This window comes from Oncorhynchus tshawytscha, linkage group LG05 (assembly GCF_018296145.1).
Source record: "Oncorhynchus tshawytscha isolate Ot180627B linkage group LG05, Otsh_v2.0, whole genome shotgun sequence".
Taxonomy (NCBI): Eukaryota; Metazoa; Chordata; class Actinopteri; order Salmoniformes; family Salmonidae; genus Oncorhynchus; species Oncorhynchus tshawytscha.
Genome location: NC_056433.1, coordinates 87,176,526 through 87,193,462, shown reverse-complemented (window position 1 = coordinate 87,193,462; position 16,937 = coordinate 87,176,526). Strand labels below are relative to the sequence as shown.

General features: G+C 45.1%; 1 protein-coding gene across 2 annotated transcripts in view; it reads left to right on the top strand.

Annotated features, from left to right (window-relative positions):
• LOC112247788 (B-cell lymphoma 6 protein-like) overlaps positions 1-16,937 on the top strand; it is a 73,787-nt gene that overhangs the window by 616 nt on the left and 56,234 nt on the right. The gene's annotated exons all lie outside the window — the stretch shown is intronic.

Sequence of the window (16,937 nt, the reverse complement as noted above, 5' to 3'; positions counted from 1 at the left end):
AGTCGTGTAGAATGTCTTTAGATCACGTAGGATCTCATTGATTAAAGTTTAGACATATATATTTTTTTTCATCAAATGAAGCCATTTTAATTCAGTGAGAGATGAGCACTTATTGTGTAGATGGGAAACAAAACAACATAGTTGTAAGTCAGATTATGTGTAAATATGGCAGAAGTCCCAAGATTATTAAAACTATTATGATAGAGAGATGAAACTCATTCAATATACCATATGATTAATGCAAAAACATACTATATGGATTTATATTGTTTAAAAATTATATATTACTGTCTTTTTAGAGGGTTGTATATGTGCGCTTTGTACATGTGTGTGCATGTATATGTGTGTGTGTGCGTATGTACAGTATGTATATATGTGTGTGTGTGTGTCTGTAGCGCTGGTATTGACACAACTTTGCTTTGTCAAAATAACCAAAAGTGTAAATAGATAGGATCCATTAATTTCACACCTTCAGCGTTAACCATCCAGTTGTATCTGTGTATACAAACAAACAATGTTAATCTACTTCTTTTTTTTAAAGAAAACACAAATATCCATCTGTGTCACTCAACTCAATCAGATTAATGTCTAATAGGATGAGAATTGGCAGAGATACTGCAGTAGGAGAGCAGAATATCAGTGGCATTTCAATATACATCTGTTGATTAATGCAAAAATTTACTAGTAATTATACATCTGTCTTTTTTGAGATACAACAGGATATACAGTATGTATATGTACATCTGTTGAGATACAGCAGGGATTTACAGTAATTACATCTGTTGAGATACAACAGGATAAATAATTACATCCATTAGATTTACACCTTCAGGATTTACAGTCCAGTTGTATCTGTTGTATACAAACAAACAATGTTAATCTACTTCTGATTTTTAAAGAATACACAAATATCCATCTGTTGAACTCAATTTCAGATTAATGTCTAATAGGATGAGAATTGGCAGAATTACATCTGTTGAGAGCAGAATATCAGGGATTTACAGTAATTACATCTGTTGAGATACAACAGGATATACAGTAATTACATCTGTTGAGATACAGCAGGGATTTACAGTAATTACATCTGTTGAGATACAACAGGATTTACAGTAATTACATCTGTTGAGATACAGCAGGGATTTACAGTAATTACATCTGTTGAGATACAACAGGGATTTACAGTAACTACATCTGAGATACAGCAGGGATTTAAAGTAACTACATCTGAGATACAGCAGGGATTTACAGTAACTACATCTGAGATACAGCAGGGATTTACAGTAACTACATCTGAGATACAGCAGGGATTTAAAGTAATTACATCTGAGATACAGCAGGGATTTAAAGTAATTACATCTGAGATACAGCAGGGATTTAAAGTAATTACATCTGAGATACAGCAGGGATTTAAAGTAATTACATCTGAGATACAGCAGGGATTTAAAGTAATTACATCTGAGATACAGCAGGGATTTACAGTAACTACATCTGAGATACAGCAGGGATTTAAAGTAATTACATCTGAGATACAGCAGGGATTTAAAGTAATTACATCTGAGATACAGCAGGGATTTACAGTAATTACATCTGAGATACAACTGTAAAACTCTCTCCACTGTAATTGTTACAGTACATTGAAATTACAGTAAATATCTTGATATAAACTGTTCTGGAATTGATCATATTCTGGAACAAGGTACTCCCCAGAAATGGACTCTTTCAAGCCAAACATCTCTGAACTGTTGTATCTCACAGTTGTCTTGTGTTAAGTCTGGCAAGGGAAGTCAATAGATATTTAATGTTGTTCCCTTAAGCCAAATAATGTCCATTAAATGTTCATCGGGACATTGAATTGATGGGACACTATTCAAGCTCTTCAATATTCCATCTCTTAAATTATATGTTCATATTTAAAACTCCTCCTATGATGTTTGTCCGTCTGTCACAACAGGCAAGTGTTTTAATAAGTGCAGACACAAAACCACAATAAGTTGTGCTGCACAACAACAATATTTTGTAAAAATGGGAATGAAAAATGTCAATTTTTATTAATAACCTTCTAGAGTGGTGAGTCAATCTAAGTAACATAATAAAACAATCCCTGTTAAAATCCGTCAGTTTAAACTAAAGATGTTTGTTTACATGGGACGTGTCTCAATCCACTGCATCCTCAGCTGTCGTCCCTTCCACATCTCAAATCAAATCAAATGTATTTATATAGCCCTTCGTACATCAGCTGTCGTCCCTTCCACATCTCAAATCAAATCAAATGTATTTATATAGCCCTTCGTACATCAGCTGTCGTCCCTTCCACATCTCAAATCAAATCAAATGTATTTATATAGCCCTTCGTACATCAGTAGAGATACCTGTTTGTTAAACCAGTAGAGATACCTGTTTGTCAGACCAGTAGAGATACCTGTTTGTCAGACCAGTAGAGATAGCTGTTTGTCAGACCAGTAGAGATACCAGACCAGTAGAGATACCTGTTTGTCAGACCAGTAGAGATACCTGTTTGTCAGACCAGTAGAGATACCAGACCAGTAGAGATACCAGACCAGTAGAGATACCTGTTTGTCAGACCAGTAGAGATACCTGTTTGTCAGACCAGTAGAGATACCTGTTTGTCAGACCAGTAGAGATACCAGACCAGTAGAGATACCTGTTTGCCAGACCAGTAGAGATACCCGTTTGTCAGACCAGTAGAGATACCAGACCAGTAGAGATACCAGACCAGTAGAGATACCTGTTTGTCAGACCAGTAGAGATACCTGTTTGTCAGACCAGTAGAGATACCAGACCAGTAGAGATACCTGTTTGTTTACATGGGACGTGTCTCAATCCACTGCATTCTCCGATGTCGTCCCTTCCACATCTGCGGTGGAAAGTGGCAGAGCTACGGCGCTGTTTGTCGGACCAGGAGACATCTTGAAAATCGGTCTTCTCATGAAAACGTCTGTCGCATCCGAACGGTTTTTCCTCTAACCATCTGAAGGTATCCCATGCAACTGAATGGAAGTATGGAGGTAGTTACAGTGGGGCAAAAAAGTATTTAGTCAGCCACCAATTGTGCAAGTTCTCCCACTTAAAAAGATGAGAGAGGCCTGTAATTTTCATCATAGGTACACTTCAACTATGACAGACAAAATGAGAAAAAAAATCCAGAAAATCACATTGTAAGATTTTTAATGAATTTATTTGCAAACTATGGTGGAAAATAAGTATTTGGTCAATAACAAAAGTTTCTCAATACTTTGTTATATAACCTTTGTTGGCAATGACAGAGGTCAAACGTTTTCTGTAAGTCTTCACAAGGTTTTCACACACTGTTGCTGGTATTTTGGCCCATTCCTCCATGCAGAGCTCCTCTAGAGCAGTGATGTTTTGGGGCTGTTGCTGGGCAACACAGACTTTAAACTCCCTCCAAAGATTTTCTATGGGGTTGAGATCTGGAGACTGGCTAGGCCTCTCCAGGACCTTGAAATGCTTCCTTCGTTGCCCGGGCGGTGTGTTTGGGATCATTGTCATGCTGAAAGACCCAGCCTCGTTTCATCTTCAATGCACTTGCTGATGGTAGGCTTTGCTTTGTTACTTTGGTCCCAGCTCTCTGCAGGTCCCCCCGTGTGGTTCTGGGATTTTTGCTCACCGTTCTTGTGATCATTTTGACCCCACGGGGTGAGATCTTGCGTGTCTGGATCTCCTAAATATAGACAGACACATCAGAACCTTATGATACGTTTTCTGACAGTCCTTTTTTTCTATTTATGAATGTGTTATTCAATGCGTTTCTATTTGCTACGGTAGTAAAGACCCAATTCAAATCATGTAACAAATAACACCTAAATCAAATTGCCAAATGATCCATGGTATGACCTTATTAAAACAATTCCAGATATCAGCTTAGAAGAAAAAAAATCCTTGTTGTATCAGAACCGTCTGTTGTATTGGGTGTGTTGTAGATCAGTTGTAGAAGCCGAGTCTAGACAGGGCCAGAGAGGTTAGAAGCAGAGTCTGTACAGGGTCAGAGAGGTTAGAAGCAGAGTCTGTACAGGGTCAGAGAGGTTAGAAGCAGAGTCTGTACAGAGACAGAGAGGTTAGAAGCAGAGTCTGTACAGAGACAGAGAGGTTAGAAGCAGAGTCTGTACAGGGTCAGAGAGGTTAGAAGCAGAGTCTGTACAGGGACAGAGAGGTTAGAAGCAGAGTCTGTACAGAGACAGAGAGGTTAGAAGCAGAGTCTGTTCAGGGCCAGAGAGGTTAGAAGCAGAGTCTGTACAGGGCCAGAGAGGTTAGAAGCAGAGTCTGTACAGAGACAGAGAGGTTAGAAGCAGAGTCTGTACAGAGAGTCTGACAGAGAGGTTAGAAGCAGAGTCTGTACAGAGGTTAGAAGCAGAGTCTGTACAGAGACAGAGAGGTTAGAAGCAGAGTCTGTACAGGGACAGAGAGGTTAGAAGCAGAGTCTGTACAGGGTCAGAGAGGTTAGAAGCAGAGTCTGTCTGTTAGAACAGGTCTGTACACAGAGAGGTTAGAAGCAGAGTCTGTAGAGAGGTTAGAAGGGTCAGGGTCAGAGGTTAGAAGCAGAGTCTGTACAGGGACGGAGAGGTTAGAAGCAGAGTCTGTACAAGACAGAGTCTGTACAAAGACAGAGAGGTTAGTCTGAAGCAGGTTAGTCTGTACAGGGTCAGAGAGGTTAGAAGCAGAGTCTGTACAGGGACAGAGAGGTTAGAAGCAGAGTCTGTACAGAGACAGAGAGGTTAGAAGCAGAGTCTGTACACAGACAGAGAGGTTAGAAGCCAAATCTGTACAGAGACAGAGAGGTTAGAAGCCGAGTCTGTACAGAGACAGAAAGGTTAGAAGCAGAGTCTGTACAGGGACATAGAGGTTAGAAGCCGAGTCTGTACAGAGACAGAGAGGTTACAAGCAGAGTCTGTACAGGGACAGAGAGGTTAGAAGCAGAGTCTGTACAGAGACAGAGAGGTTAGAAGCCAAGTCCAGAAAATATTATCCACCTCTACCTAAAACACGTCACACAAAGACAATCGCGCACAAAACAAGGGCGGGAACAGGTACTTTAAATAAGGAAGCTCATTAAGCACATACAACAGGACACGTGAAACTAATAAGACAAAACAAACAGACAAACAAAAAGGGATTGGTGGCGGCTAGTAGGCCGGTGACGACGACCGCCGAGCACCGCCCGAACAGGAAGGGGAGGGAGCAAACTTTGGCGGAAGTCGTGACAGCCCACATGTTTTGTTATGGCAAACGGGGTACTACGTTAGCCATTAGCGCAGCCATCTGTGCCCACGAGGGAGCTGGGCTTCATGCAGGCTATACAGTCTCACAGAAGCACAATGTGTGTTGGAAGCTTGTCCATGTTTAATGCCCCTTTGGTACCACACATTCCTGTGTGTTCACAGGGTTCATTATGTATGTTAATCTCCCCAGGGTGGGAGTAATATGTTGGGCGATTCACTCTGTCCACAAGGGGGCATCACTCCTCCATAGGTGGCTCATTACTGGTGTTTATTGCGGATTCCTGCCTGTAGCTCACTATTCGCTATGATATGACTGGTGATATAGGTTATGGGCCTGGTAGGTGATTGGTTGTTGGTAGTGGAGAGGAGGGAACAAGCAGGGTTGGGCACGACCATGCTATTTAAGTGTTTGGAGGATTTATTGGCACGGGTGTTGTTAGATAAATCCATAACAATGATCTAAGGAGGCATGATTTCACCTGGCATAGAAAATGTGCTCTCTCATCAGGACACTGTTGTTCAGAGGAGCTAGCCAACAACACAGCTAACACAATCACTGTTGTTCAGAGGAGCTAGCCAACAACACAGCTAACTCAATCACTTCAAACGGAAGCTGGAAAGACTGCAAAACTAGCTGATTTATGATTTCAACTGGCTGACAAACGCTGCATGCCTCTCTCTCTCGTCCCGACTCCCACACGTTCATTACTATGGGACAGTTGGAGATCGAATTTGAATATTCAAACAATGTTGCAAATGTCGGAGACCGACAGTAAGGTTTATAGAATAAATATCCACTGTTGTAAATTAAATGTTAGTCTAAAAGAAATGTGATATAATGTCGAGAGGCTTTTTATTAGTGGAGATCAAGGTTATAAATTGCCTGGCTGGGCTGATGAGACAGTGGATTGCGCAGCCAGATGGAACATAGTATATAGCCATTTTAACGTCATAGATTTACCTGGTGGTAACTTGTGGAATAGACACCAGCTGGAATGTGCTTTTAACCAATCAGCATTCAGGGTTAGAACCACTAGTTGTATAATTTCCCCACACACAGTCTCTCTGGTTCATATGAACCCCAAAATTAGCATTTTTTTCTCCAGCTAAGCGCTTTTCATTCATTGGAATTAGATTTGATTACAAATTGCCCCTGTATGTTAAAATAGAAGGGGTGTGGTTTTCAGAGATGTCTTTCCAATTCCCAGCAAGGCGCTTTGCTGCCAGTACGTATGACTGGTCAGTAGGGTAACCTCCATGATAAAAATGTAAAAATGTGTAATGCCAGCTGGTTACCAGAACGCGTTTTACCACCTCGTTGAAACAGTAATCCCAGGTGACGTGGCTGGAAAAATCGGGTGATCCCGTAGAGGTTATTAAGGATCATATCACCTCTACCTTACACCCTAAACCTACTTCAATTTGCATACCGCCCCAATATTTCCGATGATGATGCAATCACCATCACACTGCACACTGCCCTATCCCATCTGGACAAGAGGAATACCTATGTAAGAATGCTGTTAATTGACTATAGCTCAGCCTTCAACACCATAGTACCTTCGAAACTCATCATTAAGCTTGGGGCCCTGGGTCTGAACCCCGCCTTGTGCTACTGGGTCCTGGACTTCCTGACGGGCCGCCCCCAGGTGGTGAAGGTAGGAAGCAACACGTCCACTTCGCTGATTATCAACACTGGGGCCCCACAAGGGTGTGTGCTCAGTCCCTCCTGTACTCCCAGTTCACCCATGACTGCGTGGCCACGGATGCCTCCAACTCAATCATCAAGTTTGCAAATGACAACAGTTATAGGCCTGATTATCAACAATGACGAGACGGCCTACAGGAAGGAGGAGAGGGCCCTGGCAGAGTTGTGCCAGGAAAATAACCTCTCCCTCAACATCAACAAAATGAGGGAGCTGATCATAGACTCCAGGAAACAGTGGAGAAGGTGAAAAGCTTCCTCTGCATACACATCCCCAACAATCTGAAATGGTCCACCCACACAGACAGTGTGCTGAAGAAGGAGCAACAGCGTCTCTTCAACCTCAGGAGGCTGAAGAAATTTCTTGGCCTCTTTTACAGATGCACAATTGAGAGAATCCTGTCGGGCTGTATCACCGCCTGGTACGGCAACTGCACTGCCCACAACCGCAGGGCTCTCCAGAGGGTGGTGCGGTCTGCCCAACTCCAGGACACCTACGGCAACTGATGTCACAGGAAGGCCAAGAAGATCATCAAGGACAACAACCACCCGAGCCACGGCCTGTTCAGCGCACTACAATTTGTTATGCGTCCCCCACGCTTCTGCAAGGTCATTACGCCGATTGTGCCCGTCTCCAGAAGCAGGAAATCCGAGTGATTCCTATGTCGAAGGTCCAGGACGGCTGTTCCAGCCAGTATTTCCTGGTTCGGAAAAGGGACGGGGACATTGAGTCCCATTCTGGACTATGTTCCCTCAGCCAGCACCCCAGAGTCTACATACTCAGAATGCTCACGAGCCGCCGACTATTAAAACCGATTGGCTGGTGGCGGTGGAGTCAAGGGGGAAAGCAGTGTTACACATATCCTCCATGCTACCGACTCCACCTCAGGTGCATTCTGTTTCTGGGACTCAATCGCTTAATCGTCATTTTCCATCCCCACGGAGGCTGTTTTGGGTTCCGGTGTTGCTTAGCCGGATTTCATCTGGGTCACAGTGTCTACGCCTACTGGGAATGATGTCTTCTATGATGGAAGTCGTTCTGGTGCGGCTATTATTGATACGGCCTTTCCAGAGCACTATTCGCCTGGAAGCATATTGCAGCCAAAAGCCGGTCTCCTGTCAGGCCCAGGGGGGGGACACTGGTGCAGAGCGCATCGCACATCAATTACCCAGAGTTCCTAACCCAGGGTTCCTAACCCAGAGTTCCTAACCCAGGGTTCCTAACCCAGAGTTCCTAACCCAGAGTTCCTAACCCAGAGTTCCTAACCCAGGGTTCCTAACCCAGAGTTCCTAACCCAGGGTTCCTAACCCGGAGTTCCTAACCCAGGGTTCCTAACCCAGAGTTCCTAACCCAGGGTTCCTAACCCAAAGTTCCTAACCCAGAGTTCCTAACCCAGAGTTCCTAACCCAGAGTACCTAACCCAGGGTTCCTAACCCAGAGTTCCTAACCCGGAGTTCCTAACCCAGAGTTCCTAACCCAGAGTTCCTAACCCAGAGTTCCTAACCCAGGGTTCCTAACCCAGAGTTCCTAACCCAGAGTTCCTAACCCAGAGTTCCTAACCCAGAGTTCCTAACCCAGGGTTCCTAACCCAGAGTTCCTAACCCAGAGTTCCTAACCCAGAGTTCCTAACCCAGAGTTCCTAACCCAGAGTTCCTAACCCAGAGTTCCTAACCCAGGGTTCCTAACCCAGAGTTCCTAACCCAGGGTTCCTAACCCAGAGTTCCTAACCCAGAGTTCCTAACGGTGTATCTGGCACTCAGGCACTTACCCCTGGTATGTCAGTGGTGGCGTCAACAGATGGGGAGAGACGCCATGTTGCTGGGGAGCAGTGCACACATGCTCTCAGTTTAGGCGAGGCATGTCCCCGGATGCCTCAACTCGGGTGCAGATCTTTTATCCAGGTGGGGGCCTCTCTCTCTCTCTCTCAGGAGTCGAGGCTACATCCCTCGGTGGTCTCCCAGGTGTGGGACATTTGACAGGACCGACATCAATCTTTATGCATTGTGAGAAAACGTGTCATCTATTTTTCTTGATGAGGGACCCAAGTGCCATGTTGGGAATGGACACTCTGGCTCACCAGTGGCCTCGAACCCTCCTTTATACCAGTGGCCTCACACCCTCCTTTATACCAGTGGCCTCGGACCCTCCTTTATACCAGTGGCCTGGGGCCCTCCTTTATACCAGTGGCCTGGGGCCCTCCTTTATACCAGTGGCCTCAGGACCCTCCTTTATACCAGTGGCCTCGAACCTCAAACCCTCCTTTATACCAGTGTCCTCGGGCCCTCCTTTATACCAGTGGCCTCGGGCCCTCCTTTATACCAGTGTCCTTGGGCCCTCCTTTATACCAGTGGCCTGGGGCCCTCCTTTAAAACAGTGGCCTCTGGCCCTCCTTTATACCAGTGGCCTCGGGCCCTCCTTTATACCAGTGGCCTCGCACCCTCCTTTATACCAGTGGCCTGGGGCCCTCCTTTATACCAGTGGCCTCGCACCCTCCTTTATACCAGTGGCCTCGGGCCCTCCTTTATACCAGTGGCCTCGGGCCCTCCTTTATACCAGTGGCCTCAGGCCCTCCTTTATACCAGTGGCCTCGGGCCCTCCTTTATACCAGTGGCCTCGGGCCCTCCTTTATACCAGTGGCCTGGGGCCCTCCTTTATACCAGTGGCCTGGGGCCCTCCTTTCTACCAGTGGCCTCTGGCCCTCCTTTATACCAGTGGCCTGGGGCCCTCCTTTATACCAGTGGCCTCAGGCCCTCCTTTATGCCAGTGGCCTCGGGCCCTCCTTTATACCAGTGGCCTCGGACCCTCCTTTATACCAGTGGCCTTGCACCCTCCTTTATACCAGTGGCCTCGGGCCCTCCTTTATACCAGTGGCCTGGGGCCCTCCTTTATACCAGTGGCCTCAGGCCCTCCTTTATACCAGTGGCCTCGGGCCCTCCTTTATACCAGTGGCCTCGGGCCCTCCTTTATACCAGTGGCCTCGGGCCCTCCTTTATACCAGTGGCCTGGGGCCCTCCTTTATACCAGTGGCCTGGGGCCCTCCTTTATACCAGTGGCCTCAGGCCCTCCTTTATACCAGTGGCCTCGGGCCCTCCTTTATACCAGTGGCCTCGGGCCCTCCTTTATACCAGTGGCCTCGAGCCTCGGGCCCTCCTTTATACCAGTGGCCACGGGCCTCGGGCCCGCCTTTATACCAGTGGCCTCGGGCCCTCCTTTAAACCAGTGGCCTCGGACCCTCCTTTATACAAGTAGCCTCGGGCCCTCCTTTATACCAGTGGCCTCGGGTCCTCCTTTATACCAGTGGCCTCGGACCTCGAACCCTCCTTTATATCAGTGGCCTCGGGCCCTCCTTTATACCAGTGGCCTTCGACCCTCCTTTATACCAGTGGCCTTGTACCCTCCTGTAAACCAGTGGCCTCGAACCCTCCTGTATACCAGTGGCCTTGTACCCTCCTTTATACCAGTGGCCTCGAACCCTCCCTTATGCCAGTGGCCTCGGGCCCTCCTTTATGCCAGTGGCCTCGGGCCCTCCTTTATGCCAGTGGTCTCGGGCCCTCCTTTATGCCAGTGGCCTCGAACCTCAAACCCTCCTTTATACCAGTGGCCTCGGGCCCTCCTTTATACCAGTGGCCTCGGGCCCACCAGTGGGAGGGATTACCATTGACTCTTCTGGAGATCATTCACCTTTTAGATGAGGATCCGTGGCAACTCCCATTGGGCAGGGACCTGCTGCCCCAGTCGCACAGGCAGGTTTGGCAAGCAAGGCCTGGAGATTTAGTTCCTATTGGCCTGGCCCCTGGAAGGGCCAATCTGATGACTAAAGGTTTACCTCCAAATGTTATTGCTAAGATTCAGTCTGCAAGGGCGCCCTCCACGAGAGGGCTATATGAGTATAAATGGCAAGGTCTGGTGCCAAGATAAAGGACTTGTTCCTTTTCAGTACTCTGTGAGGGACATCCTTATGTTCCTACAGGAGCTTTAGGAGCAGGGGTGGGCATACTCCACGTTAACAGAGCACATGGCCGTCATCTCAGCGTGTCTTGTGGGAATTGACGGAGTCTCACTGGGCCCCGGTGCATGTGGTCTCAGACCAGTCTTTACAACTATTGCGCCTACAAAACCTTCCTGCTCAGGGCTTTGGCCTCGTCAAATGTGATTGGGACATCCAAGTGTTATTCCGGCACTCAGTTCACCCCAGGCAAGTCTAAGGTTAATGTTGGGTCTAAATGTGGCCTGCGCCCAGAAAGGCATGGCTGTTTAACAGGTTCTCCTTAGCTTTTGACCTAATTCTCTTTTTACTCCTCCTCCTGTTGCTTCTGAAGACCAACAGAGGTTACATGTTCGCTGTAGCGTTACACACGTACCTTGAACGAACCCAGGATATCCTGGTTACGTGACCAGTTTTAGTTGCTAATCCAGGTCACGGCATGACACTCCCTAAGCAACGACTCTCCCACTGGATTGTGGGGGATATCTCCCTGGCATATAGCAGCCAGGGGCGGGGTGTACCCGTCCACTCCACCGGGGGTCTTGGCAGCGTATTTGGGTGTTGTTTAAAGGGTTATCTATTGGAGACATTTGTGCTGCGGAAAGTTGAGGCATCACCACACACTGTTGTGAGGTTGTAATCACTTGGATGTCACTGCTGTTTAGCCCATAGGCTAGGACAGGGAAAGTCACTAGGCAGCCGAGCCGCATGCTCAATACCCAGCATTGCAGCATCTGGTGGGGTCAGGTCTGGCTGGTCTGCCATGGGCCGTTTTCATTTAGTATCCATTGGGGTCGGCTTGTGCCGTGATTATGTTTCCCCAACAGTTGACTGAAAGGAAAACATAAAGTTAAACATAAAGTTACGACTGTAACTACTGTTCCCTGAAGGAGGGAAACGAGGTACACCTGTTTGTCCCCGTGTTGCCCGTTCCTGGCCTCGGTGTAGAGCGGAATTAAATTGAGGGAATGAATCTGAGCCTCATGCTTGTCACGTGTGGAAGTTGGGCCTTGTCAGGCATGATTGTCAGGCATGATTGTAGATCCTTCAACCGGAGGTTGGAGCGAGTCTCCCCCATGGTATGCCGTACCTCGTTTCCCCTCCTTCAGGGAACAGAGGTTAAAGTCATAACGTTACATTTGCTTCTTATTCTGTGTCCGTTTGTGTGGCTGTGATGTCATGTTATGATCTCAAAGATAAAGACAGAGAGATTTTATTTAAGAGCTTGTCAACAGGTTGTGTTTGTGGCTTAAACCATCATCTTATAAATCTGAAATAGAGTCTATAATTTATTAGATAATTCATGTTCATGGAAAACAAAACACATCAAATAAATGTTATGCTAATGGATTAGATTTAGTATTCATATTCACAATATATCTTTTCATAGTTATTTTGGAATAACCTCCCCCCGTAAAATAATTGGTAAATCTGACCCCTCCTCCTAAATCCCATGTAAATTGATATGTTATAAAAATAAAAAAATTAAAAAGTCCTTCATCCCCAACTTGGGTCAGTGGATTTGTTCAGGAGTTGGAAAACATCCAAATCAAATATATATTTTTTTATTATAGGGGCTTTAATTTATTTAGGGGATGTAAGGGCTTGGTGGGATTGCTTTCATCCTGCTGGCCAAAACCCATACTCCCATGTTGCTATGGATTATAGTCCGTTTACTGCCCCGTCGAGATGACAGAGAAATAAAATACTCCACACAACATTTGTACCTATGCTACAACTGGCCTAATGGATGGACGCTGCCGGTCTCTCAGGCATTTGGTGGCGGCGGGGCGGAGGGGCGGATGGGAGGGGAGGGGGGATGCAGATGGAGCTTTCCTCTTTTCAGATATTAAAATATGTTTTGCTGTGACAGATGTAACTTATTAAAAAAGCATGTAAGCCTTAAAAAGGTGAATGTCTTAAAGGGGTAGCTCAGAGAAATGACACGACCACACAACATCACAGTGATACGGAGTTGATTGAGCCGATGTAGTTCAGAAATATGCTGACAAGGGTAGTTCTGTGACGTCTATTGTTCTAAACTAACCTGTTTTTTGTTGGTTGCGGACTTTTAGGGTGAACTATTTCCTGGTTACACCCCCCCTTCCATCTCCCCCCTCAAAATTAAGTAAATGTATAATTTAGGTGAACTATCCCTTAAATGACAACACAAATGAATTAGTTTGTAGTTTTGTTTTCCTCACAGTCTGGTATAGACACCACATAGAGGCATGTTGAGCGCTGCTCTGCTCTACACCCCAAAATGGAATGTTTGTTGTGTTAAAAGAGAATGTGTTGTTTCTGTTGATCTAAGGGGAGTTGTTTTTTAAAAAAAATGTTGTGTAATGTTATTGTGTGTTATTTGTGTAGCACAAATGGACAATATAATCAGCAGCACCTGAAGTGTTTTTTTTTTTACAACGTTCCTTTGTTTACTTTCAAGTCTGTTTCTCTAGAGGAGTCTTTCACAGCAAGGTGGAAAAGTACTGGGGAAAATCCATTTGAATTCAATGATCTTCTTGGCCTTCCTGTGACATCGGGTGCTGTAGGTGTCCTGGAGGGTAGGCAGTTTGTCCCCCCCCCGGTGATGCGTTGGGCAGACCGCACCACCCTCTGGAGAGCCCTGTGGTTGCGGGCGGTGCGGTTGCCGTACCAGGCGGTGCGGTTTCCGTACCAGGCGGTGCGGTTGCCGTACCAGGCGGTGCGGTTGCCGTACCAGGCGGTGCGGTTTCCGTACCAGGCGGTGATGCTGTTTTTGACAGCACCGCTTTTGATTTGAACAAAACCTTCCATACATACAGTGCAGTCAGAAAGTATTCAGACCCCTTGACTTTTTCCACTTTGTTACGATACAGCCTTCTTCTAAAATTGATTAAATTGTTTTTTTCCCCAACCTCATCAATGTACACACAATACCCCACAATGAGAAAGCAAAAACAGGTTTTTAGAAAGGTTTCCAAATGTATTAGAAACATCTCTGGAGAGACCTGCTTCCCGAAGCCAGTCCTGCATTGTCTTGGCTGTGTGCTTAGGGTTGTTGCCCTGTTGTGTTGGAAAGTGAACCTTTGCCTCAGTTTAAGGCCTGAGCACTTTGGAGCAGGTTTTCATCAAGGAACTCTGTACTTTGCGCCGTTCATCTTTCCTTCGATCCTGACTAGTCTCCCAGTCCCTGCCGCTGAAAAACATCCCCACAGCATGATGTTGCCACCACCATGCTTCCCCATAGGGATGGTGCCAGATTTCCTCCAGATGTGATGCTTGGCATTCAGGCCTAAGAGTTCAATCTTGGTTTCATCAGATTAGAGAATCTTGTTTTTCATGGTCTGAGAGTCTAAGTCTTTAGGTGCCTTTTGGCAAACTCCAAGCGGGCTGTCATGTGCCTTTTACTGAGAAGTGGTTTTCATCTGTTCACTCTACCATAAAGGCCTGATTGGTGGAGTGCTGTAGAGATGGTTGTCCCTCTGGAAGGTTCTCCCATCTCCACAGAGGAACTCTGGAGCTCTGTCAGAGTGACTGTCGGGTCCTTGGTCATCTCCCTGAACAAGGCCCTTCTCCCGCGATTGCTCAGTTTGGCTGTGCAGCCAGCTCAAGGAAGAGTCTTGGTGGTTCCAAACTTCTTCCATTTAAGAATTATGGAGGCCGCTGTGTTCTTGGGGACCTTCAATGCTGCAGAAGTGTTTTGGTACCCTTCCCCAGATATGTGCCTCGACACAATCCATGTTTACCAAGACAACATTAAAGGCTCCTGAGTGGCATAGTTACAGTTTTGATTTAAAAACAGCTTGAAAATCTATGGCAAAACTTAAATTATCAACAACTAATTTGACAGAGTTTGAAGAATAATGAGAAATATTGTACAATCCAGGTGTACAAAGCTCTTTGAGACTTACCCGAGAAGACTCAGAGCTTTAATCTCTGCCAATGTCACGGCCGTCAGAAGAAGTGGACCAAGGTGCCGCGTGGTGAGCGTACATTTCCCTTTTTATTTAAAATGTCGCCAACAAAACAACACACGAAAAAACAACCGTGAAGCTTTACAGGGCTTTAGTGCCACTAACAACCGTGAAGCTTTACAGGGCTTTAGTGTCACTAACAACCGTGAAGCTTTACAGGGCTTTAGTGTCACTAACAACCGTGAAGCTTTACAGGGCTTTAGTGTCACTAACAACCGTGAAGCTTTACAGGGCTTTAGTGTCACTAACAACCGTGAAGCTTTAAAGGGCTTTAGTGCCACTAACAACCGTGAAGCTTTACAGGGCTTTAGTGCCACTAACAACCGTGAAGCTTTACAGGGCTTTAGTGTCACTAACAACCGTGAAGCTTTACAGGGCTTTAGTGTCACTAACAACCGTGAAGCTTTAAAGGGCTTTAGTGCCACTAACAACCGTGAAGCTTTACAGGACTTTAGTGCCACTAACAACCGTGAAGCTTTACAGGGCTTTAGTGCCACTAACAACCGTGAAGCTTTACAGGGCTTTAGTGCCACTAACAACCGTGAAGCTTTACAGGGCTTTAGTGCCACTAACAACCGTGAAGCTTTACAGGGCTTTAGTGCCACTAACAACCGTGAAGCTTTACAGGGCTTTTGTGCCACTAACAACCGTGAAGCTTTACAGGGCTTTAGTGCCACTAACAACCGTGAAGCTTTACAGGGCTTTAGTGCCACTAACAACCGTGAAGCTTTACAGGGCTTTAGTGCCACTAACAACCGTGAAGCTTTACAGGGCTTTAGTGCCACTAACAACCGTGAAGCTTTACAGGGCTTTAGTGCCACTAACAACCGTGAAGCTTTAAAGGGCTTTAGTGCCACTAACAACCGTGAAGCTTTACAGGGCTTTAGTGTCACTAACAACCGTGAAGCTTTACAGGGCTTTAGTGCCACTAACAACAGTGAAGCTTTACAGGGCTTTAGTGCCACTAACAACCGTGAAGCTTTACAGGGCTTTAGTGCCACTAACAACCGTGAAGCTTTAAAGGGCTTTAGTGCCACTAACAACCGTGAAGCTTTACAGGGCTTTAGTGCCACTAACAACCGTGAAGCTTTACAGGGCTTTAGTGCCACTAACAACCGTGAAGCTTTACAGGGCTTTAGTGCCACTAACAACCGTGAAGCTTTACAGGGCTTTAGTGCCACTAACAAAGACAACTACCCACACTGAAAGGAGGGGGGAAAAAGGGCTGCCTAAATATGATTCCCAATCAGAGACAACGATAGACAGCTGATTGAGAACCATACCCGGCCAAAACATAGAAATAAAGAAACATAGAAAACAAAACATAGAATTCCCACCCCACATCACACCCTGACCTAACCAAAATAGAGACTTAAAAAGCTCTCTAAGGTCAGGGCGTGACAGCCAAAGGTGTTTCTAACATGTATTGACTCAGGGGGATCAATACTTATCTAATCAATATATTACTTATCTAATCAAGGTGTATATATCAATACTTATCATTACTTATCTAATCAATATATCAATACTTATCTAATCAATATATCATTACTTATCTAATCAATATATCAATACTTATCTAATCAAGGTGTATATATCAATACTTATCATTACTTATCTAATCAATATGTCAATACTTATCTAATCATGGTGTATATATCAATAGGTATCTAATCAATATATCAATAGGTATCTAATCAATATATCAATACTTATCTAATCATGGTGTATATATCAATACTTATCATTACTTATCTAATCATGGTGTATATATCAATACTTATCATTAATTATCTAATCATGGTGTATATATCAATAGGTATCTAATCAATATATCAATACTTATCTAATCATGGTGTATATATCAATAGGTATCTAATCAATATATCAATAGGTATCTAATCAATATATCAATACTTATCTAATCATGGTGTATATATCAATAGGTATCTAATCAATATATCAATAGGTATCTAATCAATATATCAATACTTATCTAATCATGGTGTATATATCAATAGGTATCTAATCAATATAT